Source organism: Emys orbicularis, chromosome 20, assembly GCF_028017835.1.
Source record: "Emys orbicularis isolate rEmyOrb1 chromosome 20, rEmyOrb1.hap1, whole genome shotgun sequence".
Classification (NCBI taxonomy): Eukaryota; Metazoa; Chordata; order Testudines; family Emydidae; genus Emys; species Emys orbicularis.
Genome location: NC_088702.1, coordinates 9,257,293 through 9,284,287, shown reverse-complemented (window position 1 = coordinate 9,284,287; position 26,995 = coordinate 9,257,293).

Sequence of the window (26,995 nt, the reverse complement as noted above, 5' to 3'; positions counted from 1 at the left end):
GGACACAAGGCCCTGCACCCCCGGCTTCCTGCGATTCACCATGACTCTCAGCCAGCCAGTAAAGCAGAAGGTTTATTTAGACGACAGGAACACAGTCCAAGACAGGTCTTGCAGGCACAGACAACAGGATCCCCCCAGTTAGGTCCATCTTGGGGTCCCAGGGCACCACAGCTCCCCTGGGAGGTCAGAGCCCTGTCTGCCTCCCAGCCATTCCACCAGCCAGTTCCTGAAACTCTCCCCCCAGCGACCCCTCCCCCAGCCTTTGTTCAGTTTCCCGGGCAAAGGTGTCACCTGGCCTCTAACCCCTTCCTGGGTTCTCATGTTACATGCTCAGGTATCCTCCCTCAAGGCCAGTTTCCCATCCCCCAATGCAGACCATCCTAGCCACACTCCCCTCTCAGCATTCAAAGACCACATTAAGAACAGTCCCAGTTCGTCACAGTGGCAGCATTTACCAATCCAATGTCAATGAAAAGCTGTAACCTCGAGAGCTCATCTAGTCCAGTCCCTTGCACTCATGGCAGGACTAAGTATTACCTAGACTATCCCTGACAGGTGTTTGTCAAACCTGCTCTTAAAAATCTCCAATGCTGGAGCTTCCACAACCTCCCTAGCAGGGCCGGCTCCAGCATTTCTGCCGCCCCAAGCAAAAAAAAAAAAAAAATCCGCGATCGGCGGCGGCAGTTCGGCGGCAGGTCCTTCGCTCCTAGAGGGAGTGAGGGACCTGCCGCCACCGAATTGCAGCACGTGCCGCCCCTCTCCCTTGGCCGCCCCAAGCACCTGATTGTTAAGCTGGTGCCTGGAGCCAGCCCTGCTCCCTAGGCAATTTATTCCAGTGCTTAACCACCCTGACAGGAAGTTTTTCCTAATGTCCAACTTAAACCTCCCTTGCTGGAATTTAAGGCCATTGCTTCTTGTCCTAGCCTCAGAGATTAAGAAAAACAATTTTTCTCCCTCCTCCTTGTAACAGCCTTTTACATACTTGAAAACTGTGATCATGTCTCTTCTCAGTCTTCTCTTTCCAGACTAAACAAACCCAATTTTTTCAATCTTCCCTCATAGGTCATGTTTTCTAGACCTTTCATCATTGTTGTGTGGTGTTTAGATGCTGCATGTGATGATTAGAACTGGGAGCAGTTGGGAGTCTGAAAGGACAGGGAACAGGAAGGAGCGGGGAGGAATTGAGGAGACTGGGTGAGAGTTACAGAGTGTGTGGCTACAGCTTGGTAAAGAGATTTCCACTGTAAATAAAGTTCTGTTGAAGTTTGTTAATACCTTGCCTGGTGGATACAACATGTTGTCGCCTTCTCTGGACTCTCTCCAATTTGTCCACATCCTTCCAGAAATGTGGCGCCCAGAACTGGACACAATTCTGCAGTTGAGGCCTAATCAGAGCGGAGTAGAGCGGAAGAATTACTTCTCGTGTCTTGCTTACAACACTCCTGCTAATACATCCCAGAATGGTGTTCACTTTTTTTGCAACATGCACTCACATGCACATACACCAATGCGCATACACGCACACATACACCAGGTGGGACATAAGAGTTAGTTGGGAAATTCATTTATTTCCCCCCCCCACAAAAATTTCTATGAAATCAAGACATTTTTTCACTTTTGTCAAAACAATTTTTTTTTAATTTTTGTCAACCCCCCCAAAATTCCAATTGTCAAAAAAATAATCGTTTTTAGGGTTTTTATTATCGAAACCGCAAAGTTTTTGACAAAAATGGAAATCTGGGGGTGACATGTCCATTTTGTAAACACAAAGGAACTTTCAGCCTGCCTGGGCACCACACCATGGTGAGTGCCTCTGCCCACCCACGGAGCGCACATGGCAGGGGGTGGGGTGGAGCTGGCATGTGTCCCCGTCACCCTGACACTGTTGCCAAGAGGCTGAACCATTCCTGGTTTGGCCGGTTGTTTCATGAGGTTTCCTGCTCCGACTGTCTCAGTTTGTCTGTCCGGTGTCTTTCTCAACTACAGAGCGCAGGGGGTGACACTCCACTCACAGCACGTGGCTACTCACTCCCTGGGTGTTATGGCAGTGGGACCAAGTCAATCATTTCAACCCTGCTGTCCATCCCCTCGCAGGACCGAGCAGACAGACTGGCTGGTCCCTTTAGATCCCAGGATATAGGAGACAGCCAGCAGAATGAGTGGGTTCTTGAGATCCCTCTGGGAGATAGAGCAGAAGGCAGGGAGAGCGAGTTTCCCCCATTACATCTCCCCCTCAGTATCAGAGTGGGGGGCAGAGGAGAGCTAGTGAACCCTTTTAGATCCCTCCATCTCACCCCCCCCCGGCACGGAGCAGAGAGGAAGCGGACAGTCCCGTTTTACGGATCCACACCACAGAAAGCAGTGGAATTTGCAGGTTAGTGTTCCCATGGCAAGGACAACAGCTCCCAAGAGCAGCAAAGAGACAACCCGTCCTGCTTCATCATGCAATGTCCCACTGTCCCGAGAATGTCTCTGGGGGCAGCTGGAACATCCCAGGTTTTTCCCCTTGCCCATCAGAACACCTGGTAACTACAGACGAGCCACTGCCTTGGCACAAACCCCCCTCCCTGGCACACTCTCATCACGCAGCCAGCACATTTCCAAACTCCGGAAGATCGTTAGTGGGTGAGCTGGATGGAGGGTGTCAAGGCTGATTCCCCACGCTGGCACTTCGAGTGCAGAAAGTGGGGGCCCGGAAGGCCTCTAAAAATTCATACTGGCCACTCCAGGCTTGTATTAAACTCCCAAAGTTACATCTTCTCTCTGACCTTGGATGGGTAGATGCTGCCACCACCCAAGTGCAGAACCCCTTTGAGAGACCAGGAAGAGGCACTTGGGAATTCCTTCCTGTGGGGTCCCCTAAGCCCTTTCACACACACCCCTCTGGGGAGAGCTGAGAAGGGGGGGGGAGAAATCAGCTGTTGCCACCAGCTAATTAAACAACATGTGTACAAACCTCTTAGGACACAAAAATCCAATTCTGTTCTTAAAAAAGGTAAATTTTATTAATAAAAAAAAAGAAACAAAATACAACTGGGAACTCAGGCATTTGCTAGATTTAAATAAGAAAGCTACAGGGATTTAAGAACCAAGAATAGCTTTCTTGAGGTCCAGCTTAAAGGTTACAAGTAAAACAAAAGCACCTGGGGTTAGCACAGAGGAATCCACAAGCCAGAACGAAATAAAAGGAATAAACCTAATCGCGTCTTCCTAGACATTTCCTGAGCTACTTACATATCTGAGGTTTTTAAATGAGTAGTTTCTAGGTATGATACTGATGATTTTTTCATACCTGGCCCAAGCTCTTCCAGCATAACTCTGTCCTGTCCGCCTCTCCCCAGGGAACAACAGACAGACAAAAGGGGAGCCTTGTTTCAATTTTAAAAAGTTCTAGCCTTCCCATTGGCTCTTTTGGACAGGTGCCCACTCACTTCCTTTTACCTATGCATAGCAGTGAGACTTTTTAACCCTTTAGAGGTAGAGCAATAAGAGAACAGCTACTGAGAGGGATTTTATAGCTACTGGCTGGCTGGGTGTTCATAAAAGGAAGCCCCACCCCCTTCATTTATCCCAGAGGGGCACTCGCTGATAAAGCCAGCTGCGTGAAGGAGTTTGTCTATGAGTGGCAAGGGACAGGTAAATCTCGGGGCATGCCCTTTAACTGCTCAGATTTGGAGACTGGGTTTGGGCGAATACTACAGGATTCGAGTTCACTCTGTGTTTACCAGGAAGAAATGGTCCCGTGGGACAAGCACTCAGTTTCTGGCTAGAAGAGAAGCTAGAAGAGAACCGTCACCCTCCGAGCTCTTCGGGGCAACGTGACCCTCAATGCCGCTTGTCCTGTTTTGCATGATAATAAACTCATTGAGGCACAAAGTCATTTGCAAAAAAACCCTTCATGCCGGGAAATACTGGACGCTGGTAAGCCAGCAGTAGCAACATATGCTGGCTGCCTCTCTGCCTTGCTAGGAGCAATGTGGGACCTTAAGGCCTGGTCTAAAATAGAAATTTAGGTCGGCATAACTACGTTGCCCAGCGGTGTGAAAAATCCACACCCCTGCGCGGCACAGTTAAGCCAACCTAACTCTCCGTGTAGACAGCACTAGGCCAACAGGAGACTTCTTCCATCAACCTAGCTACCATCTCTCGGGAAGGTGGATTGTCCACAGCGATGGGAGAACCCCTCCCGTTGGGGCAGGTCGTGTCTACACAAGCACAGCGGTGCCAGGGTAGCGTTTCAGTGTACACAAGCGCTCAGTGTCCCAGTTGTGTATGTTTCATGGCTTGGAGGGCCCCGGGCCATCTGCAGCGCTGGGATGTGAGAGAGGCTGGCGTGTTCGAGGAGGCGGCTGTCCCCTTTGATCACACGGAGGCTTCCGAGTGTTTCGCAGCCACATCCCAGTGGGGGTCTAGCCCCCGTCCCTGCGCTCACACGCACAAGGTAACTGCTGCGGCAAGGGAAAGCACCAGGCCAGGGAAGCAGGTGGCAGCGAGCCCGCAGGCTAGCGCCGACCTAGATTGTTGGTGATCTGCGAAGAAGAAGGAAAAGGGTTGATTCACTTGAGGCTTCCCAGAGCGGTGGGGAGCAAAGTGGTCTGCTGGCTCGTGGGGAGTCCCCGGACCCAGGATCTAGGCCAGCAAAGCTCCTGTTTAGCAGACGTCTTATACCAGCCAGCTTGGGGCTTCGCTGCCAGAGACCCTGGCAGACGTTCTGCAGGTAAATGCAGAAGACTTTTTCCATAGGGTGGGGGCCTCTGGGGCTTTGCCTCCTACCCGAGTCACTGTGTCTGGGGGCTGTGTGTCTGCACTGCCGTGCCATGTTGTGCTGGCATCGCACAGAGCTGAGGCTCGTCCAGAGCTGCCCCTCGCCAGGCCTGGGGATTTGTCTGACGGGATGTCACACTATTGGCATGGCATCAGCCCGCGCGGCACCCGGGCATCATGGTGCCACGTCGTAGCATGGGGCCCGTGGAGCCACGGACCCGCCACGAGCAGGAAAGGGGAGGCACAGGAAAGAAGGACGAGAGGCAGGGTGCTCCCAGTGATTAGGACACTAGCCAGAGACTTGGGAGATCAAGGTTCAATTCCCTGTTCTGCCACAGACCCCCTAGGGTAGGGCTGTCCTGCCATCAGGGGGCGGAACTGCAGCACGCGTTGACACCCAAGCGAGCTGACTGTAGCTAGCTCACGTACTGGCAGCATGGGCTCGCCACCCAAGTTGGCCTCCAGGGTCTCAGCTTATACTGCCATGGCTTCCATGGGCTGCAATCCCGCACACTGTGTGCAATGCAGACATCCCCTGTGTCGCTCTGTGCCTCAGTTTCCCAGCTGTGCAATGGGGGAGACAGCCCGGCCCAGCCGCACAAGGGGGGTTGGGATTAAGGATGTGGAGCAGCTCAGATACTCTGGGAAGCAGGGGCTGTGTTTGTACATAGAGAAGGCCTGGCTCCCTGCTACACACATGCTGCCAGGTTCAGACAGGCCGTATGGCGCCCACCGGGGGCAGGATGAGCCCAAATGGACACTCAGCTCTCAGGTTCTCTTCTCCCCAAGGCTGAATCCCAAAGCCGAGGTGGCCCGGAGACCTCTCCACCCAACACGTGCCTCCTCGCCTCTCCCTCCTACTTACCGCTGACCCAGAGCTGCACCGCCACAGACTTACAGTCGTAGCCCAGGCCCACAAAGCAGGAGAAGTACCCTTGGTCTGACGTCGTGACTCCAGCAAGGTGCAGGGTGGCGTCGCCATGGGCCAGCCCAGTGGCGTTAACCCACGTCCTGCCCTTGAAGCGCGGCCTGTAGTACAAGCGGTTCTCGTTCCCATTGATGCTCATGTAGAGGTTGATGTTTTCCGTGTTGTTGGTCTGGCTCCGATAGTTCCACTGGACCGTTGGGGCCGTTCTGGGGTCATAGACGGAGAAGTTGCAACTCATGGAGACGTTCTCCCCCGCCCGGACGTGCTGCTGGGTGGGGAAGGGGTCCTCACACGGCTCAGCCGAGCAGGCTAGGGAACAGCAGAGCAAAGTCACAACCTGGTGAGCAGGAGCCAGGTCTAACGCTGTTGGTACCCAACTGAAGCTGAGCCTGACCGGGGCCTCTGGCTACTACTGAGCCGTTCCTATGGCCTTGTCACCACCACCACCATACACCAGAACTACACCATCCCAACGAGCCCATCCTATGGCCTTGTCACCACCACCACAACTACACCATCCCAACAAGCCCATCCTATGGCCTTGTCACCACCACCATACACCAGAACTACACCATCCCAACAAGCCCATCCTATGGCCTTGTCACCACCACCACCATACACCAGAACTACACCATCCCAACAAGCCCATCCTATGGCCTTGTCACCACCACCATACACCAGAACTACACCATCCCAATGAGCCCATCCTATGGCCTTGTCACCACCACCACCATACACCAGAACTACACCATCCCAACGAGCCCATCCTATGGCCTTGTCACCACCACCATACACCAGAACTACACCATCCCAACGAGCCCATCCTATGGCCTTGTCACCACCACCATACACCAGAACTACACCATCCCAACAAGCCCATCCTATGGCCCTCGCCACGACCCTACTACCAGAACTACACAGTCCCAGCACGTCAGTCCTAAGGCCCCGCCACTATGCCACCAGAACGAACCAGTCCTATGGCCTTGTCACCACCACGGCACCAGAACTGCAACATCCCAGTAAGCCAGTCAGCCCCGGGCTGTGCCCCTCTCCCCTCATCAAATAACTCCATGGAGAAGACACAGATGAAGCGACTGAATTAACGGCAACAGGATTTAATGTAATGACGCAAGCAGAACAGAGCTTACTGAAGCACTCCCGTTTCACCCGAAGGAGCCCTCCCTGCTTTACCAACCATGCACCCAGCCTGAGAGTCGCTCCAACCATCCCAGACAGGCAGCCACCCCTGGGTGGGACGCGGCCGCTGCTCATCAGTGCACAGCAACACCGAGCAAAATGAAGTGGAGAAGAAACCTGGGTCCAGGTGGGGGTGGGGGAAGGAGGCTGATCTGGAAATCATGGCACTGGCGTGAAGAGCCTGGCCTGGAGGAAAAGCACAAGGGGATCTGCAACGACCAGGGCCCACGTTCCTTGTCTCAAATCAGATAAAAAAGGCTAAAAGAGCTTAGGAACACTTATGCAACAGACCTCGCTCAGTTAGAGAACTGCTGGGTCTAGAACCTGGTGACCGCGTTCATGCCAAATCGGATGGAGAAAAAGGATGCCCACCGCCCGCTGTCATAAAATCTAGATCAGGGGTCTCAAACACGTGGCTGCATGCGGCCCGTGGGGTTCTTTCGTGCGGCCCGCCAAGCTCCCCCCGCCTACCCCGTGCCGCCACGAGCCCCGTGCCGCTCCCTGAAGCGGCTGAACTACTGTATGTCCCTGCAGCCCCAGGCAGGGGGGTGGGAGGCGAGTAGAGGGCTCCAGGCTCTTGCAGCTCCCATTGGCCAGGAACTGGGAACCACGGCCAATGGGAGCTTTGGGGGAGGTACCTGGAGGAGCAGCAAGAGCAGCACATGGTGCCGTTTCCCCTCCCCTCCCCACCCCCCAGGGACTCCGGCTGCTTCCTGGAGCGGAGCGGGGCCGGGGACAGGGCAGGCAGGCAGGGAGCCTGCCCTGGCCGCGGTGTGCGGCGCTGCCACCCGGATCCGCTCTAGGTAAGCGGCGCCGGGCCGGAGCCCATACCCCACACCCCTTCTGCACCCCAACCCCCTTCTGCACCCCTCACCCCTCCTACACCCCAACTCTCTGTCCTGAGCACTCTGCACACCTCCTGCACTCCCAGCCCTGAGCCCCCGCCGCACCCTGCACACCTCCTGCACCTCAACTCCCTGCCCTGAGCCCCCACCACACCCCTCCTGCACCCCCTGGGGGCAGGGAAGGGGCAGAGTTGGGGTGAGGACTTCAGGGAAGGGGTTGGAATGGGGACAGGGAAGGGGTGAGAGGAGGCGAGGCGGGGCAGGGGCGGGGCCTCATGGAAGGGTGGAGTGGGAGCGGGGCCAGGGACAGCAAGTGTGGGGTGTCAGTGATGCGGCCCTCAGGCCAATGCACTAGTCCTCATGCGGCCCTCGAGGTCATCTGAGTTTGAGACCCCTGATCTAGATCATATGTGATCGAGACTGACAGTGAAGAGTTCAGCAAAAACCATCAACACCCACACTTTGTCCCTCAGCAGGAACAAGCAACAGAGCAACCGCTACAGGTGGCAGATGCAGAACACGAAGAAGACTCAAGGATTCCAGACCGACCACAGCCAGTCGTAACTAACGGCCAGCCAGATGACCAAGTTGTTCCATGTTCAGGTTCTGTAATTAGGAAACCAGCATGATTCAGAGAAACTGAACAGCCTGATCCGTACTGAACTTCAAAGAGAGCGTGGCAGGGTAACTATGGTGAACGGTGGGAATGTAGAACTTAAAAGGGGGAGACGTAATGTTAAACTGTATTATACTGTTCAGCCATTAGGTGGCACTGTGTGTAAAACACCTTATTTCAACTAGTCTCAGCCATACCTGGCAGAGCATTAAAAGCAGGGCTGGCTCCAGGCACCAGCTTGCCAAGCAGGTGCTTGGGGTGGCCACTCCGGAGGGGGGCGGCACGTCCAACTATTCGGCGGCAATTCGCCGGACGGTCCCTCCCTCCCACTCGGAGCGAAGGACCTCCTGCCGAATTGCCGCCGCAGATCGCGATCGCGGCTTTTTTTTTTTTTTTTTTTTGCGCCGCTTGGGGCGGCAAAAACCCTGGAGCCGGCCCTGATTAAAAGATCTTATGCTGATGAGCACAGCTGGGGTGGGTAAGTGAGCTCTGTGACCAGGTCAGGTCTGGTAGAGAAGAACGTGACAGTGCTGTTTTTGGACAACAGCAACAAAATTCTGTTTCAAAATGTCAGCCAACTCTAATATTAAGCTGCCTCCCAGGAAGATCGTGAGTTGATCAGGTATCACGGTGATGGGCACGGCATACGGACCTGAATAGAATAGAATAGAACAGAGGCGTTGTTAACTACTGTCTGCAGAGCACTCTCAGATCCCTGCCTGCTGGGCTCTAGAGAAGGACCCCGACCCACATGGGACCCCATCCCGATCCCACACAGACAGAACAGCCGTGTGGTGACACTCCCAGTATTTACCTAGCTGCTGGAGAACTGTGACGAGGAATCCCAGGTGCAGCAGATCGCGCCCCATCTCCACCTGTTGTTATTGCAGCTGTGCTTCCCCTGACCTGAGAGAGGGAGAAGGGGTCACTACATGCAAACAGGAGGGAAACCTGGCTGAGCCAGCCAAACCCCAAGCAAACTGCACCAGGGAGCAGTCCTGGTGTGGAGGGGCGAGCCCCTCCCTCCAAGATCAGAGACTGGGGACAGCTGAAAAGCTCAGACCCAACCTGGGGAAGGACGTATCTGGATCCTTAGAAGAATCTGGAAATAGCAGTGGGAGTTTTCCCCACACTGCCCATCATCATTCCCTCCCCCACCCCCCACATTCTCCAATAGGGCAGTCATTCCTCTGTGGCCCCTACCACCTTCCCTCCTCTCTCAACCCAGCAGAGGCAGATTGGGGGCAAATTCTCCTTGCTTCCTTCCTAGCTAGCAAAGCGAGATAAGGGAGTTCCCAGGATGGCTGCACAGAGAAATTCCATCCAGCTGGCATCTGTCTCAATAGCTTATCAGTGATTTTTATCCCCTCTGAACAGGTTAGAGATCATATGAGTAGGCTTGGAAAGTTTTTATTGTAATTAGTAAATGCTGATGTCACCGGATACTCACAAACTACTGCAAAAACATTTTCAGCGATAATCACTGACATTGACAAAGAGGCAAAGGAAGAAAAATGCTGCTTGAGAATGTATTGGATACGTTAGTATAAATCACGATGTTTGCCGGCACTACCGGAGTTGGATCAGGGCCCTGTTTAGATGGGGGGGGGATCCGGCCCCTGCCCATGCTCCCTATAACGTGTTCATCTTAGGAACAGGGAGGTGCTGAGGCGAGAACACTGCAACTTCAAATCACTGCAGTTTCCCACAACTGTGACATCTAAATCAATAAACCTCTACAAAATGCTTAAAATAACCATCAATATTAGCCATAGAAATGGCCAAAAAATGAAAATCGAATTCTGCCAAGCCTCCATAGCAAATATTCAATGATGCTAATCCATGGCGAACACCCGATTCAAATCCAGCAGCAGGTAAACCAATGCAAAAAAGGTTCTCCCCTCCATTAAAAGTCAGAAACCGACCTGGAGTTGCCCCTGTGACCCAGCCTGAAAATGCCACTAGGAACAAGCTAAACTCAGTGTCAACATTTAAAGAAAACAAAGGGAAGCTGAGAGCATGAAGCCCCGCGCTTATCTGTTTGCATTTCTGGGCAACCAACAAGGCTACAACTACTGCATGCCTTTCTGTGGGACAGCTGACGGGGGGGCGGGGGGGTGGAGGGTAGGCAGGGGAGGATGAGTTGGTTTGAGGATTTCTCTTGAAAAATTAGTCAAGAAAGATTTTGTATTTTTTAAATAAAAATTATGCCAGACTAAAGGAAGCGTCACAGAAAATGCATTGGGAAATCGAACCGTGGCACCTGATGGATATCAACTTACTAGGGACGTACTGAGATACTGCAGTGATGATAGATAGATAGAGAGATTTAAGAATATAAGAATATAAGAACAGCCATACTGGGTCAGACCAATGGTCCATCTAGCCCAGTATCCTGTCTTCTGACAGTGGCCAATGCCAGGTGCTTCAGAGGGAATGAACAGAACAGGCAACCATGGAGTGATCAATCCCCTGTTGTCCACTCCCAGCTTCTGCTAGGGAGGATGGGGTTGCATCCCTGTCCATCCTGGACCTATCCTCCAGAAATGTATCGAGTTCTTTTTTGACCCCTGTTATAGTGTTGGCCTTCCCAACATCTCTTGGCAAGGAGTTCCACAGGTTGACTGTGCGTTGTGTGAAAAAGTCCTTTCTTTTGTTTGTTTTAAACCTGCTGCCTGTTAATTTCATTTGGTGACCCCTGTTCTTGTGTTATGAGAAGGAATAAATAACACTTCCTTATTCACTTTCTCCACACCAGTCAAGATTATATAAACCTATATCATATCTCTCCTTAGTCGTCTCTTTTCCAAGCTGAAAAGTCCCCGTCCTTCTAACCCAGGGGTCGGCAACCTTTCAGAAGTGGTGTGCCGAGTCTTCATTTATTCACTCTAATTTAAGATTTTGTGTGCCAGTAATACATTTTAACATTTTTAGAAGGTCTCTTTCTATAAGTCTATAATATATAACTCAACTATTGTTGTATGTAAAGTAAATAAGGTTTTTAAAATGTTTAAGAAGCTTTATTTAAAATTAAATTAAAATGCAGAGCCCCCCGGACCGGTAGCCAGGACCCGGGCAGTGTGAGTGCCACTGAAAATCAGCTTGCGTGCCGCCTTCGGCACACGTGCCATAGGTTGCCTACACCTGTTCTAACCTCTTCTCATACAGAAGCTGTTCTATACCCCTAATCATTTTTGTTGCCCTTTTCTGTACCTCTTCCAATTCCAATCTATCTTTTTTGAGATGGGACAACCAGATCAGCACACAGTATTCAAGACGTGGGTGTACATGGATTTATATAGAGGTAATTATGATATTTTCTGTCTTATTATCTAGCCTTTGTTTGCCAGAATCTGGGAATGGGTGACAGGGGATGGATCACTTGATGATTACCTGCTCTGTTCATTCCCTCTGGGGCACCTGGCATTGGCCACTGTCGGAAGACAGGATATTGGGCTAGATGGATCTTTGGTCTGATCCAGTACGGCCATTCTTATGTATCCCTTTCCTAATGGTTCCTAACATTTGCATGGAGATAGATAGATAGATAGATAGATAGATAGATAGATAGATAGATAGATTAGATAGATGGGGTGTGTGGGGATAGATAGATAGATAGATAGATAGATAGATAGATAGATAGATGGGGTGTGTGGGGATAGATAGATAGATAGATAGATAGATAGATAGATAGATAGATAGATAGATAGATAGATAGATAGATAGATAGATGGGGTGTGTGGATAGATAGATAGATAGATAGATAGATAGATAGATAGATAGATAGATAGATAGATAGATAGATAGATAGATAGATAGATAGATAGATCTCACCTGCAGGATGTTGTCCTCCGTTTCTCACAGATCAGTGATCTCCACTGAGCAATGTAAGTTTCTCTTCTTTCTCTCCAACTCACACAGCCCATTCACCTCCCCGCCTCCCCTGGTGTGTGAGTTGGCATGTGAGTCCAGGTTCGCGGGGTTATAGTGGCGGACACCCTGAGTCACACCGCCCACAGCCCCTCGTCACTTCTGCATCAGGCCCTTTATCGTTAGCTTCTGTCGCTGTTGTTTCCCTCTGTGCACTTCCTGCACCGCTCCATGCTCCATCTCCAGAATATACATCCCAAGTGCCAAATCCATCATGTGGGTTATCTGAAGTGCCAGCAGATGAGCCCCCACAGCCGAGCTGCTGGAGCAAATGCAGCTCAGGCTGATAGGAACAGAGAGCTGTTCCCATCCGATGGCAGCTGACCGGATCACTTGAAATGAGCTGCTGGCTCTCAACCCAGTGCCTTGTGAACCAGGGACCTCCTGCCCCTGCACAGAAAAGGGTCATGAGCCAGACCCATTACGGCTAGGGCTCAGCTTGGCCTCATCTGCTTTCAGCATAGTGGAAGTTCCCCCTTTGTGCGCCTGGTTAAGCAGACGTGGAATTTATCATAGTCATTAACTGGCTGTCTTGCAGTAGAGGGGATGGGGCTTGGAGATCAACGTCCCCGTAAACAGCAAAATGACACAAGGAGCCTTGAGTGGCTGCGAAGGCAGCCCCTGAGCATGTGACACCCAGGTGTTCGGGATCACGGCCCAGTGGAGAACCCAAGAACAACTCCACAGCTGACAGATCAAGCAGAGATCAAGGCTCCCCGCCCGCCCATCGGCCTTGTGTCACTTTCGTTCTAAGGTTGGCTTGTGGGAGGAAGGAATCCGAGCTGAATCCACTTTCCTTGCATCTGGTTCCGCAGCAGGACTCTGGAGTTGATTAGCCGATTTCACAGTGAAACCGCTCTGCTCACCCAGCGGACAGCCTGGGATCAGAACTCTCCTGTCCTGCTATCGCACGGAACGTCCACAGCTGCCTCTTGCTAGTGGCGCTGAACAGGCGAGGGCCTAGAGGCCGGTGGAAGAGTGTCTTCTGGACCACAGAACTTGGACAGTGTCTCCTCTAAGCTGTAGCCTGAGGCGAGGGCGAGAGGGAACGGATGATAGCAGGGGAAGTTGAGGGGCCCAGACAAAGGGGAGACGCGTGTCCATCTGTGATCCAAAAGGCAGGCTCTCTAAACTACACTGACCGTTCACAACCATCAGGGCAGCATTAGAGCTCCTCCGGGCGCCTTCGGGGTAGCTCAGGTGGGACTTCCACCTGGGGCAGCCGGCACCATACCAGCAGGCCAAGAAGCCCCATCAAAAGCAGCCGTGCCGTGCCAGCTAGTGCCACACCGCGGCTGGGCTGGGATTTGTGAAGGGGCTGGTGGAAATTTGGGCGCCTAAAGTCCTTGGGCCCCTTTGAATGCCAGCCTGAAGAACTGGGGCATAGCAGAGTCAGGGCCGCTCCCACCTGACTGGAGCCAGGGCCTGGGGCTCGGTGGAGACAAGGGGCACAACCCGTTGCGGGCGGGGGGAGAGGCAAGGGCAAGGGGATGATGGAGCGAAGGGGCGGGAGACAAGGGGCAGGAAGGAAGCATGTGGATGCAAACATCTTTCAGCCTGGTGCACTGAGCCTACGTCTCCCTGCCCCTTGCACCGTTCGCTCACCCAGCGCAGCATGTGCCCGCCTGCACCCGCGTACGATACGGTGCGTGCAAGTGCCCCGGGAAACCTTACAATGCAATGCATAGGCTGTGTCCACCCGGTGCCCTACGACATATGGTGTCGTCCCTTTTTTCACAAGGGCCAGGCAGGGTCCCATCTGCTCTGCCTGTCTTGTCCCCACCCATCTGGCCCCCAGGCTCCCTGGCGCAGGCACCACTAATGCCACGTTGCTGTAGTTTGCTAGATGGACCAGTTCCAGGGCTCGGCTGACAAACAGCTCCCCCGCCGTGTGGCACAGCCCTGGATGCTCCCCCACCATGCAGCATGGCCCCAGACACTCACGTGCCAGTGGCATGTCTCCAGATGCGCCTCTGGCACGTGGCATGGCCCCAGCACCAAGGCCAGCTGCTCACCCTCCTTCAAGGCACAGACGGCTGTTTGGATGCTCCCAGGCTCTGGCGCGGAGTGGGGCCCCGTGTCTCTGTGCGGATCTCTGGCTCTGGCGAGAAAGCTTCTGCCTGACCTCAGCTGTGTCTGGGCGTTTCCATGGCTCGCTGCCTGCTCCCGAGGCCCAGCTCTTGAGGAAAGGAGCTGCTCACACTGATGCAGCCAGGGGACCCATGCAGCCCAGAGAAACCTGAGCTCAGGGGCAGCCAACCTGTGGCTCCGGAGCCACATGTGGCTCTTCAGAAGTTAATACACCTCTACCCTGATATAATGTGACCCAATATAACACGAATTCGGATATAACGCAGTAAAGCAGCGCTCCGGGGGGCGGGGCTGCGCACTCCGGCGGATCAAAGCAAGTTCGATATAACGCGGTTTCACCTATACCACGGTAAGATGTTTTGGCTCCCGAGGACAGCGTTATATCAGGGTAGAGGTGTATGCGGCTCCTTGTATAGGCACCGACTCTGGGGCTGGAGCGACAGGCGCCAACTTTCCAATGTGCCGGGGGTTGCTCACTGCTCAACCCCTGGCCCTGCCACGGGCCCTGCCCCCACTCCACCCCTTCCCGTCCCCTCCCCTGAGCCTACCGTGCCCTCGCTCCTCCCCTTCCGAGCCTCCTGCACGCCATGAAACAGCTGATCCGGAGGTGCAGGGAGGGAGGGGGAGGCGCTGATCGGCGGGGCTGCCGGTGGGCAGGAGGCGCTGCGAGCGGAGGGGGGGGAGGGAGTTGATGGGGGCTGCTGATATATTACTGTGGCTCTTTGGCAATGTACATTGGTAAATTCTGGCTCCTTCTCAGGCTCAGGTTGGCCACCCCTGCTTTAAGTCTGTTGTGTGTATGTCTACACTGCAAATAAAAACCAGTGTCTGGCCTGTGCCAGCTGACTTAGACTCATGGGGCCTGGGCTAAGGAGTCGTTTAATTGTGGTGTAGATGTTCGGGCTCAGGCTGGAGCCCAGGCTCCAGGACCCTGCAAGGTAGGAACGTCTCAGAGCTCGGGCTGCAGTCCAAGCCCAAACTTCTGCACCGCAATTAAACAGGCCCCAAGTCAGCTGGCACAGGCCAGCTGTGGGTTTTTAACTGCAGCATAAGCATACCATACAAGGCCAACATATCATTCCCACCAGTGGAAATCAATCAATGGAAAGTTACAGAGAAATGAGTGAGGCTGTTGTGTCTTTCAGGAAAATAGGGTAAGACAAGACCTGAATTTCTAAAGTTTAAAAACCAGCAGAATCACCTTTCAGGTCTTCTTTCTACATCACTAGGAAACCAGAAGACAAATCCGTTTGGCCGTCTACTACAGGTCATTTAATGAAAGTGTTGTGAAGAAATCTCAGGCAAGCAAAGAAATAGAGTTAGTGTACTTAATGAAACAGACTATTGCTTTTAGTAATTCTAAAGTGTTACAAAAAGCAAAATGAACTATACCTTCCATTCTTCTTCCTTCCTACAATCATCAACTACTGATAATTTTAGCTCTGTAAAAAAAAAAAAAAAAGGATTGTCAGTTTAAAGACATACAAGAACAAATACCATAATTACTTATTCAGTAACAGTTACGTTTATGGAGATGTCAAAAAGCACAAGATGTAATATTCTGCTAGGTGCGTCTCCAGAAGTATCATTTTTGCAACTATTTTACAAAAAGTAGTGCAAAACTTGAAGCTGTAGTTTTCACTTGAAGTAATTAGTTTCAAAATGTACAGATCCATATCATTAGTCCAAATGATTATCCTGATCCTGCAAATATTTAGTCACATTCATAACTTTATGTTAGGGAACAGTTCCTACTGAATTCAACAAGACTCTTCATGAGCACAATGTTAAGCTAACACTTAGGTATATGCAGGATCAGACGTAGATGTAAGCAGAGTCAGGATGAGCTCTACCCTGATATCTGGTGGTGAATTGTGGCGAGTTGTGGAAAAGAACTTCAGGGGCTGATCTTGTTTGCATAGGCACACCCACCCCGCCTAGCATGAGCCCACAGCAGCCCAAATGGTCACTTTGGCTGCTGTGGGATCCCCAGTTTCTCTGTTATTGGGGCAGGAAGAATAAAGTGTTGTTACCCTGTGTCACGGAGTGTGGGGGAGTCAAGGCCCTGCACCCCCGGCTTCCTGCGATTCACCATGACTCTCAGCCAGCCAGTAAAACAGAAGGTTTATTTAGACGACAGGAACACAGTCCAAAACAGGTCTTGCCGATACAGACAACAGGACCCCCTTTAGTTAGGTCCATCTGGGCGCCCCAGGGAGGCCACAGCCCTGTTGGTCAGGGCGCCCCTCTCTCTTTCCCAGCCAGCTCCAAACTGAAACTCCCTTCAGCCTCTCACTCAGCCTCCCCCTGGCCACTCCCCCAGCCTTTGTGTCCTTTGTCCAGTTTCCCGGGCAGAGGTGTTACCTGGCCTCCAACCCCCTTCCTGGGTTCTCATGTTACATGCTCAGGTATGCTCCCTTCCCCAATGCAGGCTGTCCCAGCAAAACTCCCCTGCAACCTTCCCCGGCCAACACTTCCCACTCAGCATTCAAAGACCACATTAAGAACAGTTCCAGTTCGTCACACCCTGATTATGTGAATCAAGGACAATGAAACTGTTTTATGGCAGAGGGACTTGCCATCAACTAAGTAGCACTCGCTAGACAAGGGACATGGGTTCCAAAACCCATTGAATAGAGAGAGGTTGGGGGCAGATATTTGTACCTGATGGTATGGGCCTGAAATACCAATTGCACCTCCTCCTCCTCCTCTCTCTACTGTGGAATATCAGAGCTAATTTTAATTCCATTAGGAGTCTAGTTATAGGCTGCTGAGCTGAATTCACTTTGGGCCGATGGTGCACCAGCACTGAGGCTTCCCTACTACAAGCTGAAATCACTGGGGGGGCTGAAGATATGTTGTGGGACAGTTGGCAGAGCAGTTTGCGGAACGGCTGGAGTGGCTCATGGGACAGCTGGTGGAGCGGAGTGGCTGGCAGAGCAGTGCAGTTCGTGGAAGGGCTGGAGCGGCTCACGGGACAGCTGGTGGAGCGGAGCGGCTGGTGGAGTAGCTTGCGGTGAAGGCTGCAGCAGAACCCCATGGAGAGGCGGGGCAGTCAGCCTCGGACCACGTAAGGTGCCCCTTAACACCACTGCGTCCCCCGGGCTGGGAGGTAAGACTCTGCAGATAAACTTTTGAACTCTGGGGCTGCACTGACCAGGGACAGAGACTTTTGGGTTGTTGGACTTCTGGGTGATTTTTGGGTTCCTGGACTTAAGACCCTGAGGGGAAAAGGATACTGCCAAACTTACTTGGGGGGGGGGGTGTCTTTTGCTCATGGTTTGTGTTATGAATCCTGTTTGTGGTGTTTCCCCAACATAATGCTGCATTGTTTCCCTCCATTATTAAAAGGATTTTGCTACACTCAGACTCTGCTTGCGAGAGGGGAAGTATTGCCTCTTAGAGGCACCCGGGGGGTGGTATGTAATTGTCCCAGGTCACTGGGTGGGGGCTCGAAACGGTTTTGCGTTGTGTTATTGAAACGGAACCCCTAGATACTGAACCCGGCCCTTGTTGCTGCCCGCTCAGATGGACAGAAGGGTTACATATATATACAAACAAATGTCTGCAAAAACATATTGCATACTTTTAAATACATAGCTAGGCATTTTTGCTTTACTTTATCATCCCAGGAGTAACCTATGAAAAATACCCATTGTTTTAGAAAAGAAAAAAGCAAATGCTTGGAAGTATGATTCCTTTTACATTGTGATCTCTTTGAGGAGCAACTGACCTTTGTTATGTTTGTACAGAGCCTCACTGCAAGGGATATATGGAACAAATATGCCTTGATTGATTAATAACTACTGATTCCTTCTGGCCCTTAAAAATTGGAAAAGCTGTCCACCACTGTTTATCCTAAAATAAGGTCCACCTAGGAAGACAATAAGAAAATGGTTCACATCATGCGAGACACTTTGTCTAAGGACCCACAGTCAAAATCAGGAATTCCAATTAAAATGATTAAATGAGAAATATTGTTACATCTAGGCAAGAATCTCTCATAATTTGCATATGGATAAAACCTCTTTCTCCCTCCCAACCTACCTAAAAAGAACTTCAAGTTACCACATAAGGGTGACCCGCTGCTTTCTTATGCAAAGTGACCCATTGCACATTATGAGTGGATCAAGAAATGGTTGGGGAAGATGCACGGTAAGCAAATTAGAAATGTTGCTGTAAGACTGAAGGTCAAATTGAACAAAATAACTGTTACACCAAGAAATCCAAGCAAAATGTTCACCCCAAACCAGGGGTGGCCAACCTGAGCCTGAGAAGGAGCCAGAATTTACCAATGTACATTGCCAAAGAGCCACAGTAATACATCGGCAGCCCCCTATCAGCTCCCACCCCCGCTCCCAGCGCCTCCCACCCACCGGCAGACCTGTCAATCAGTGCCTCCCTGCACCTCCAGATCAGCTGTTTCGTGGCATGCAGGAGGCTCTGGGGAGGGGCGGGGAGGAGCGAGGGCATGGCAGGCTCAGGGGAGGGGGCGGGAAGGGGTGGAGTTGGGGCAGGGCCTGTGGCAGGGCCAGGGATTGAGCGGTGAGCACCTCCCCCCCCCCAGCACATTGGAAAGTTGGCGCCTGTAGCTCCAGCCCCGGAGTCGGTGCCGATACAAGGAGCCGCATATTAACCTCTGAAGAGCCGCATGTGGCTCCGGAGCCACAGGTTGGCCAGCCCTGCCCCAAACTATACATTGTTTTCTTTGTAACTCAAATATACTGTCAATAATCTGTCTTTCACCCCATATCAGAATTTGCCCATTTGTTTGCCTTGTGAGTCAGATCTACATCCTTCTATATGTGGAAAATGTAGGGTTACCATACGTCTGTATTTTCCCGGACATGTCCGGCTTTTTGGTTTTTAAATCGCCATCTGGGTGGAATTTTTAAATATCTAAAAATGTCCGGGATTTTGCCACATCGGTCGGGATACCCTTTGTTCCGATATTGGGAACCGCTCACCTCACTGTGCACACCAAAGTCCCGGGGCTGGCGGCGCTTCCTGGGGCAGCTCCCGGCGCCCGCCCGCTGGCAGGAGCCTGCATTGTGGGCGGCCCCTAGGCACAGAGGCGGAGCGGCTCTCCACGTGCTACACCGGCTCCCTCCTGCCCAATCAGAGCTGCGGGGGCGGGGCTTGCAGGCACTGGCAGCGGGCAGAGAGCCCTCCGCCCCCCGCCTCCCCCCACTCCAACCCTAGGAGCTGGAGGGACCTGCCAGATGCTTCCCGGGAGCCGCCCCAGGTAAGCACCGCCGGGACTCCCCACCTCGTCCCCCGGCAGGTCCCTCTGGCTCTTAGGGTCAGGTCGGGGGGAAGTTGGTAGATACTGGTGCAGGTACCCCCCACACCCCCGGGAGTGTCCTCTTTTTTGAATGTTCAAATATGGTAACCCTAAAAAATGTCTCTTGTTCTATGCCAAGTCCAAAATAATGTAAACTGCTCATGTACAATCAAAGAGTGTACGGAGTATGTCCTCCAAATTTAAAAGATTAAGGATTTTGTTGGTTTTCATTGTAAATAACTGTTGCACTTTACAACTAATAGGAATTGTCTGGCACAAGGAAAAAATATCAAAAAATATAAACCAGGGTATAACGTAAGAGCTGGAGGGGGGACATGCCGCTGCTTCTGGGAGCTGCTTGAGGTAAGCGCCGCCCAAAGCCTGCACCCCTGACCCCCCCCCTGCACCCCAACCCCCTGCCTCAGTCCTGATCCCCCGCCCACCCTCTGAACCCCTCGATCCCAGCCTGGAGCCCCCTCCTACACCCCAAGCCCCTAATCCCTGGCCCCACCCCAGAGCCAGCAACCCCAACCCAGAGCCCTCACCCCCTCCCGCACCCCAACCCCCTGCCCCAGCTCGATGAAAATGAGCGTGGGAATGAGGGTGGGGAGAGCGAGTGACAGAGGGAGGGGAGATGGAGTGAGTGGGAAGCAGGGCCTCGGAGAAGGGACGGGGTAGGGGTGGGGCCTCGGAGGAGGGACAGGGCAAGGGTGATTGGTTTTGTGCAAGTAGAAAGATGGCAACCCTACCCACTCCCTGGGTGGGTCGGGAGGGACTTGCCTGTGGAGCCAGGGCGGGGAGCTGCAGCCGCCCAACGCAGGTAGGAGGAGGCCCCAGCTGAGTAGAGGCTGGCGCCGGTGATGATTTGGCACCTTCCCCACCCGCAGTAACTGGACTTTAAGTGTCCAGTCAGTAGATCTGACCGAACACCATCAGGTCCCCTTTTCAACTGGACTTTCAGGTCAAAAACCGGACAGGTGGCCACGCTAGTCCTGGGGGGTGACATTAAGAGCAGCCCAAGCGCAGAGGGCAAGGGGCACTAGGACATTCCGGGGTGCAATCCAGACCAGTGAGGGGCTGTGTCACCACTGCCCTGCAACTTGGGGTGCCTCACAAAGCTTCACTGCTGTAGCTCCCCCGGGCTGCTCACAACCAGCCTGCCAGCATGCAGGTTGTAGTAGAAAGGGAGCCTGAGGGTATGTCTACACTACGAAATTAGGTCGAATTAATAGAAGCCGGTTTTATAGAAATCGGTTGTATACAGCCGATTGTGTGTGTCCCCACATAAAATGCTCTAAGTGCTCTAGTCGGCGGACCGCGTCCACAGTACCGAGGCTAGCATCGACTTCCGGAGCATTGCACTATGGGTAGCTATCCCACAGTTCCCGCAGTCTCCGCCACCCATTGGAATTCTGGGTTGAGATCCCAATGCCCGAATGATGCAAAACAGTGTCGCGGGGGGTTCTGGGTACATGTCATCAGGCCCCTCCCCCTCCGTCAGAGCAACGGCAGACAATAGATTCGCGCCTTTTTACCTGGGTTACCTGTGCAGACAACATACCACGGCAAGCATGGAGCCCGCTCAGCTCAGCTCACCGTCACCATATGTCATCTGGGTGCCGACAGACGTGGGACTGCATTGCTACACAGCAGCAGCAGCTACCTGCCTTTTGGTGGTAGATGGTGCAGCATGACTGGTAGCCTTCATTGGTGATCTGGGTGCTGGCAGCCGTAGGGCTGCATTGCACCAGCCCTTGCCTTTTGGCAGTAGATGGTTTATTACGACTGATATCTGTCGTCATTGTACTGCAGTGGGTGTCAATCATGGGCACCTGGGCAGACATGCTCAGTCCTATCGAACTGTCTTGACAATGATGGCTATCAGTCGTAGTATGCTATTTTCTGCCAAGCGCCCAGTATTTTCTGCTAAGCACCCAGAAGAGGCCGAGGGCGATCTGGGTGCTGGCAGCTGTGGGGCTGGCAGACGTGGGGCTGCATTGCTACACAGCAGCAGCCCCTTGCCTTTTGGCAGTAGATAGTATATTACGACTGGTATCCATTGTCGTCATACTGCAGTGGCTATCAGTCTTAGTACACTAACTGCCAAGCGCCCAGTATTTGCTGCCAAGCACCCAGAAGATGCCGAGGGCTATCAGTCATGCTGCACCGTCGTCTGCCAGCTTAAGATGTAAAAAATATATTTGTTCTGTATTCATTTGCTTCCCCCTCCCTCTGTCAAATCAACGGCCTGCTAAACCCAGGCTTTTGAGTTCAATCTTTGGGGGGGGCCATTCTGTGTGACAGTTGTTTGTGTTTCTCCCTGATGCACAGCCACCTTTGTTGATTTTAATTCCCTGTACCTGTACGCCATGTCATCACTCGCCCCTCCCTCCCTCCCTCCCTCCCCTGGTCCGTCAGATACTAGTTTCGCGCCTTTTTTCAGACCAGACGCCATAGCTAGCACTGGGATCATGGAGCCCGCTCAGATCACCGCGGCAATTATGAGCACTATGAACACCACGCGCATTGTCCTGGAGTATATGCAGAGCCAGAACATGCCAAAGCAAAACCAGGACCAGCCGAGGAGGCGATTGCAGCGCGGCGACGAGAGTGATGAGGAAATTGACATGGACATAGACCTCTCACAAGGCACAGGCCCCAGCAATGTGGAAATCATGGTGTTACTGGGGCAGGTTCATGCCGTGGAACGCCGATTCTGGGCCCGGGAAACAAGCACAGACTGGTGGGACCGCATCGTGCTGCAGGTGTGGGACGATTGCCAGTGGCTGCGAAACTTTCGCATGCGTAAGGGCACTTTCATGGAACTTTGTGACTTGCTTTCCCCTGCCCTGAAGTGCCAGAATACCAGGATGAGAGCAGCCCTCACAGTTGAGAAGCGAGTGGCGATAGCCCTGTGGAAGCTTGCAACGCCAGACAGCTACCGGTCAGTCGGGAATCAATTTGGAGTGGGCAAATCTACTGTGGGGGCTGCTGTGATCCAAGTTGCCAGGGCAATGAAAGACCTGGTGATATCAAGGGTAGTGACTCTGGGAAACGTGCAGGCCATAGTGGATGGCTTTGCTGCAATGGGATTCCCAAACTGTGGTGGGGCCATAGACGGAACCCATATCCCTATCTTGGCACCGGAGCACCAAGCCACCGAGTACATAAACCGCAAGGGGAACTTTTCAATGCTGCTGCAAGCCCTGGTGGATCACAAGGGACGTTTCACCAACATCAACGTGGGATGGCCGGGAAAGGTACATGATGCTCGCGTCTTCAGGCACTCTGCTCTGTTTCGAAAGCTGGAGGAAGGGACTTTCTTCCCGGACCAGAAAATAACCGTTGGGGATGTTGAAATGCCTATCGTGATCCTTGGGGACCCAGCCTACCCCTTAATGCCATGGCTCATGAAGCCGTACACAGGCAGCCTGGACAGTAGTCAGGACCTGTTCAACTACAGGCTGAGCAAGTGCCGAATGGTGGTGGAATGTGCATTTGGACGTTTAAAAGCGCGCTGGCGCAGCTTACTGACTCACTCAGACCTCAGCGAAAAGAATATCCCCATTGTTATTGCTGCTTGCTGTGCACTCCACAATATCTGTGAGAGTAAGGGGGAGACATTTATGGCGAGGTGGGAGGTTGAGGCAAATCGCCTGGCCGCTGATTACGCGCAGCCAGACACCAGGGCGGTTAGAGGAGCACAGCAGGGCGCGGTGCGCATCAGAGAAGCTTTGAAAACCAGTTTTCTGACTGGCCAGGCTACGGTGTGAAACTTCTGTTTGTTTCTCCTTGATGAACCCTCCGCCCCCCCCACCCGGTTCACTCTACTTCCCTGTACACCAAACACCCCACCCTCCCCTCCCCCCTTCGAGCACCGCTTGCAGAGGCAATAAAGTCATTGTTACTTCACATTCATGCATTCTTTATTAATTCATCACACAACTAGGGGGATAATTGCCAAGGTAGCCCGGGATGGGTGGGGGAGGAGGGAAGGAAAAGGACACACTGCAGTTTAAAACTTTAACTCTTATTGAAGGCCAGCCTTCTGATGCTCGGGCAATCATCTGGGGTGGAGTGACTGGGTGGCCGGAGGCCCCCCCACCGTGTTCTTGGGCGTCTGGGTGAGGAGGCTATGGAACTTGGAGAGGAAGGCTGTTGGTTACACAGGGGCTGTAGCGGCGGTCTCTGCTCCTGCTGCCTTTCCTGAAGCTCAACCATACGCTGGAGCATATCAGTTTGATGCTCCAGCAGCCGGAGCATCGACTCTTGCCTTCTGTCTGCAAGCTGACGCCACCTATCATCTTCAGCCCGCAACTTGCTCTGTTCATCCCGCGATTCAGCCCGCCACCTCTCCTCTCGTTCATATTGTGCTTTTCTGTAGTCTGACATTGACTGCCTCCACGCATTCTGCTGTGCTCTGTCAGCGTGGGAGGACATCTGGAGTTCCGTGAACATATCGTCCCGTGTCCTCCGTTTTCTCTTTCTAATCTTCACTAGCCTCTGTGAAGGAGAAACATTTGCAGCTGGTGGAGGAGAAGGGAGAGGTGGTTAAAAAAGACATATTTTAGAGAACAATGGGTACACTCTTTCACGTTAAATTTTGCTGTTCACATTACACAGCACATGTGCTTTCGTTACAAGGTCGCATTTTTCCTCTTATATTGAGGGCCTGCCGGTTTGGTGTGAGAGATCACTCACGCAGTGCCAGGCAACAGATTTCGGCTTGCAGGCAGCCATGGTAAGCCACAGTCTTTTGGCTTTTTTAACCCTCATAACATGTGGGAATGGTTTCAAACAGCAGCGCCCTCATTTCCCAGATCAAGCACCCATTGGGTTGGCCATTTAAAATGGGTTTGCAATGTAAAAGGAGGGGCTGCGGTTTCCGGGTTAACATGCAGCACAAACCCAACTAACCCCCCTCCCCCCACACACCCAATTCTCTGGGATGATCACTTCACCCCTCCCCCCACCGCGTGGCTAACAGCGGGGAACATTTCTGTTCAGCAGAGCAGGAACGGGCACCTCTGAATGTCCCCTTAATAAAATCACCCCATTTCAACCAGGTGACCGTGAATGATATCACTCTCCTGAGGATAACAAAGAGCGATAAGGAATGGATGTTGTCTGCATGCCAGCAAACACCGGGACCATACGCTGCCATGCTTTGTTATGCAATGATTCCAGACTACGTGCTACTGGCCTGGCGTGGTAAAGTGTCCTACCATGGCGGATGGGATAAGGCAGCCCTCCCCAGAAACCTTTTGCAAAGGCTTTGGGAGTACATGAAGGAGAGCTTTCTGGAGATGTCCCTGGAGGATTTCCGCTCCATCCCCATACACGTTAACAGACTTTTCCAGTAGCTGTACTGGCCGCGATTGCCAGGGCAAATTAATCATTAATCATTAAACACGCTTGCTTTTAAACCATGTGTAATATTTACAAAGGTACACTCACCAGAGGTCCCCTGTGTGCCCTCAGGGTCTGGGAGCATGCCTTGGGTGAGTTCGGGGGTTACTGGTTCCAGGTCCAGGGTGATAAACATATCCTGGCTGTTGGGGAAACCGGTTTCTCTGCTTCCTTGCTGCTGTGAGCTATCTACATTATCTCCATCCTCATCTTCCTCGTACCCCGAACCCGCTTCCCTGTGTGTTTCTCCAGTGAGGGAGTCATAGCACACGGTTGGGGTAGTGGGTCGATTAGAGTTTAAACATGGAAGAACTTTGGTTCATTTAGGCCTAGTGCAGGAAGGCTTCATCGACACTCATGGTCTTCCACCCTCCCGAGTTACCTAGGGTTATGCCTAATGACACCAACAAACTGCTGAGAAATAGGGCAAACACAACCCAAAATTTGTGGTTATTTTTTTATAAGATTTACTAGGGTTACCATATTTAAAAAATAAAAAAAGAGGACACTCCACGGGGCCCTGGCCCCGCCCCTTTCCCACCCCGGCCCTGCCCCAACTCCGCCCCTTCCCCAAAGTCCCCGCCCTAACTCCCCCTCCTCCCTCCCAGCCACGCGAAAAGGGCTGCCCAAGCACTACCGGCTTCACGGTTTGCCGGGCAGCCCCCAGACCCTGCGCCCCCGGCCGGCGCTTCCCCAGTGCAGCTGGAGCCCGGGAGGGGAAGCGCCCAGCCTGGGGTGCAGGGTCTGGAGGCTGCCCGGCAAACTGTGAAGCCGGTAGCACTCGGGCTTCGGGCAGCCCCCATGCCTCCGTACCCTGCGCCCCCGGCCGGGCACTTCCCCTCCCGGGCTCCAGCTGCTCTGCTCCTCCCCTGACTCTTCGGCTCTGTTTAAGAGCCGAGCTGCCCGAGCGCTACCGGCTTCGGGCAGCCCCCGTGCCTCCGGACCCTGCGCCGCCGGAGCAGAGCAGCTGGAGCCCGGGAGGGGAAGTGCCCGGCCGGGGGCGCAGGGTCCGGAGGCAAGGGGGCTGCCCGAAGCCAGAGCACTCGGGCAGCTCGGCTCTTAAACAGAGCCGAAGAGTCAGGGGAGGAGCAGAGCAGCCGCGGGAGGGGAAGTGCCCGGCCGGTATTTTTCCCGGACATGTTCAGCTTTTTGGCAATTCCCCCCGGACGGGGGTTTGATTACCAAAAAGCCGGACATGTCCGGGAAAAACTGGATGTATGGTAACCCTAGATTTACCAAACAAACCACAAAAGTAAACTCCTGTTTCACCACGCTGGCTAACAAGAAAACATAAAGGCAGTTTCCTCAGGCATTCCAGTTCTTATATCACCACCAAAAACACTGGATTCAGAGATGAGTGGTCCTTTACAACCAGTCTCATCAAATAATAGGTCCTTCTGATCCCAAAGGACCAGCCACACACCCAGGTCAATATGTAACTTAGATCTTACCCAAAAATCATGCTGGTGCCAATCCTTTAGCATCTAAAATCTAAAGGTTTATTCGTAGAAAGAAAGAAAGAAAGAAAGAAAGAAAGAAAGAAAGAAAGAAAGAAAGAAAGATGAGCGTTAAAATTGGTTAAAGGAATCAGTTGCATACAGTGATGGCAAAGTTCTTGGTTCAAGCTTGTAGCAGTGATGGAATAAACTGCTGGCTTAAGTCAAGTCTCTGGAGTATATCCACAGCTTGGATGGGTCATTCAGTCCTTTGTTCTGAGCTTTGGTTTGTAGCAAAGTTCCTCCAGAGGTAAGAAGCAGGATTGTAGACAAAATGGAGGTGTTTCCAGGGCCTTTTATAACTTTTGCAATGTGGTGGGCATCCCATTGTTCTTACTGTGGAAAATTACAGCAACAAGATGGAGTTTGAAGTCACATGGGCAAGTCACATGTTCATGCCCAATTTTCCTCAGCTATTGCTGGAAGCCATTACCT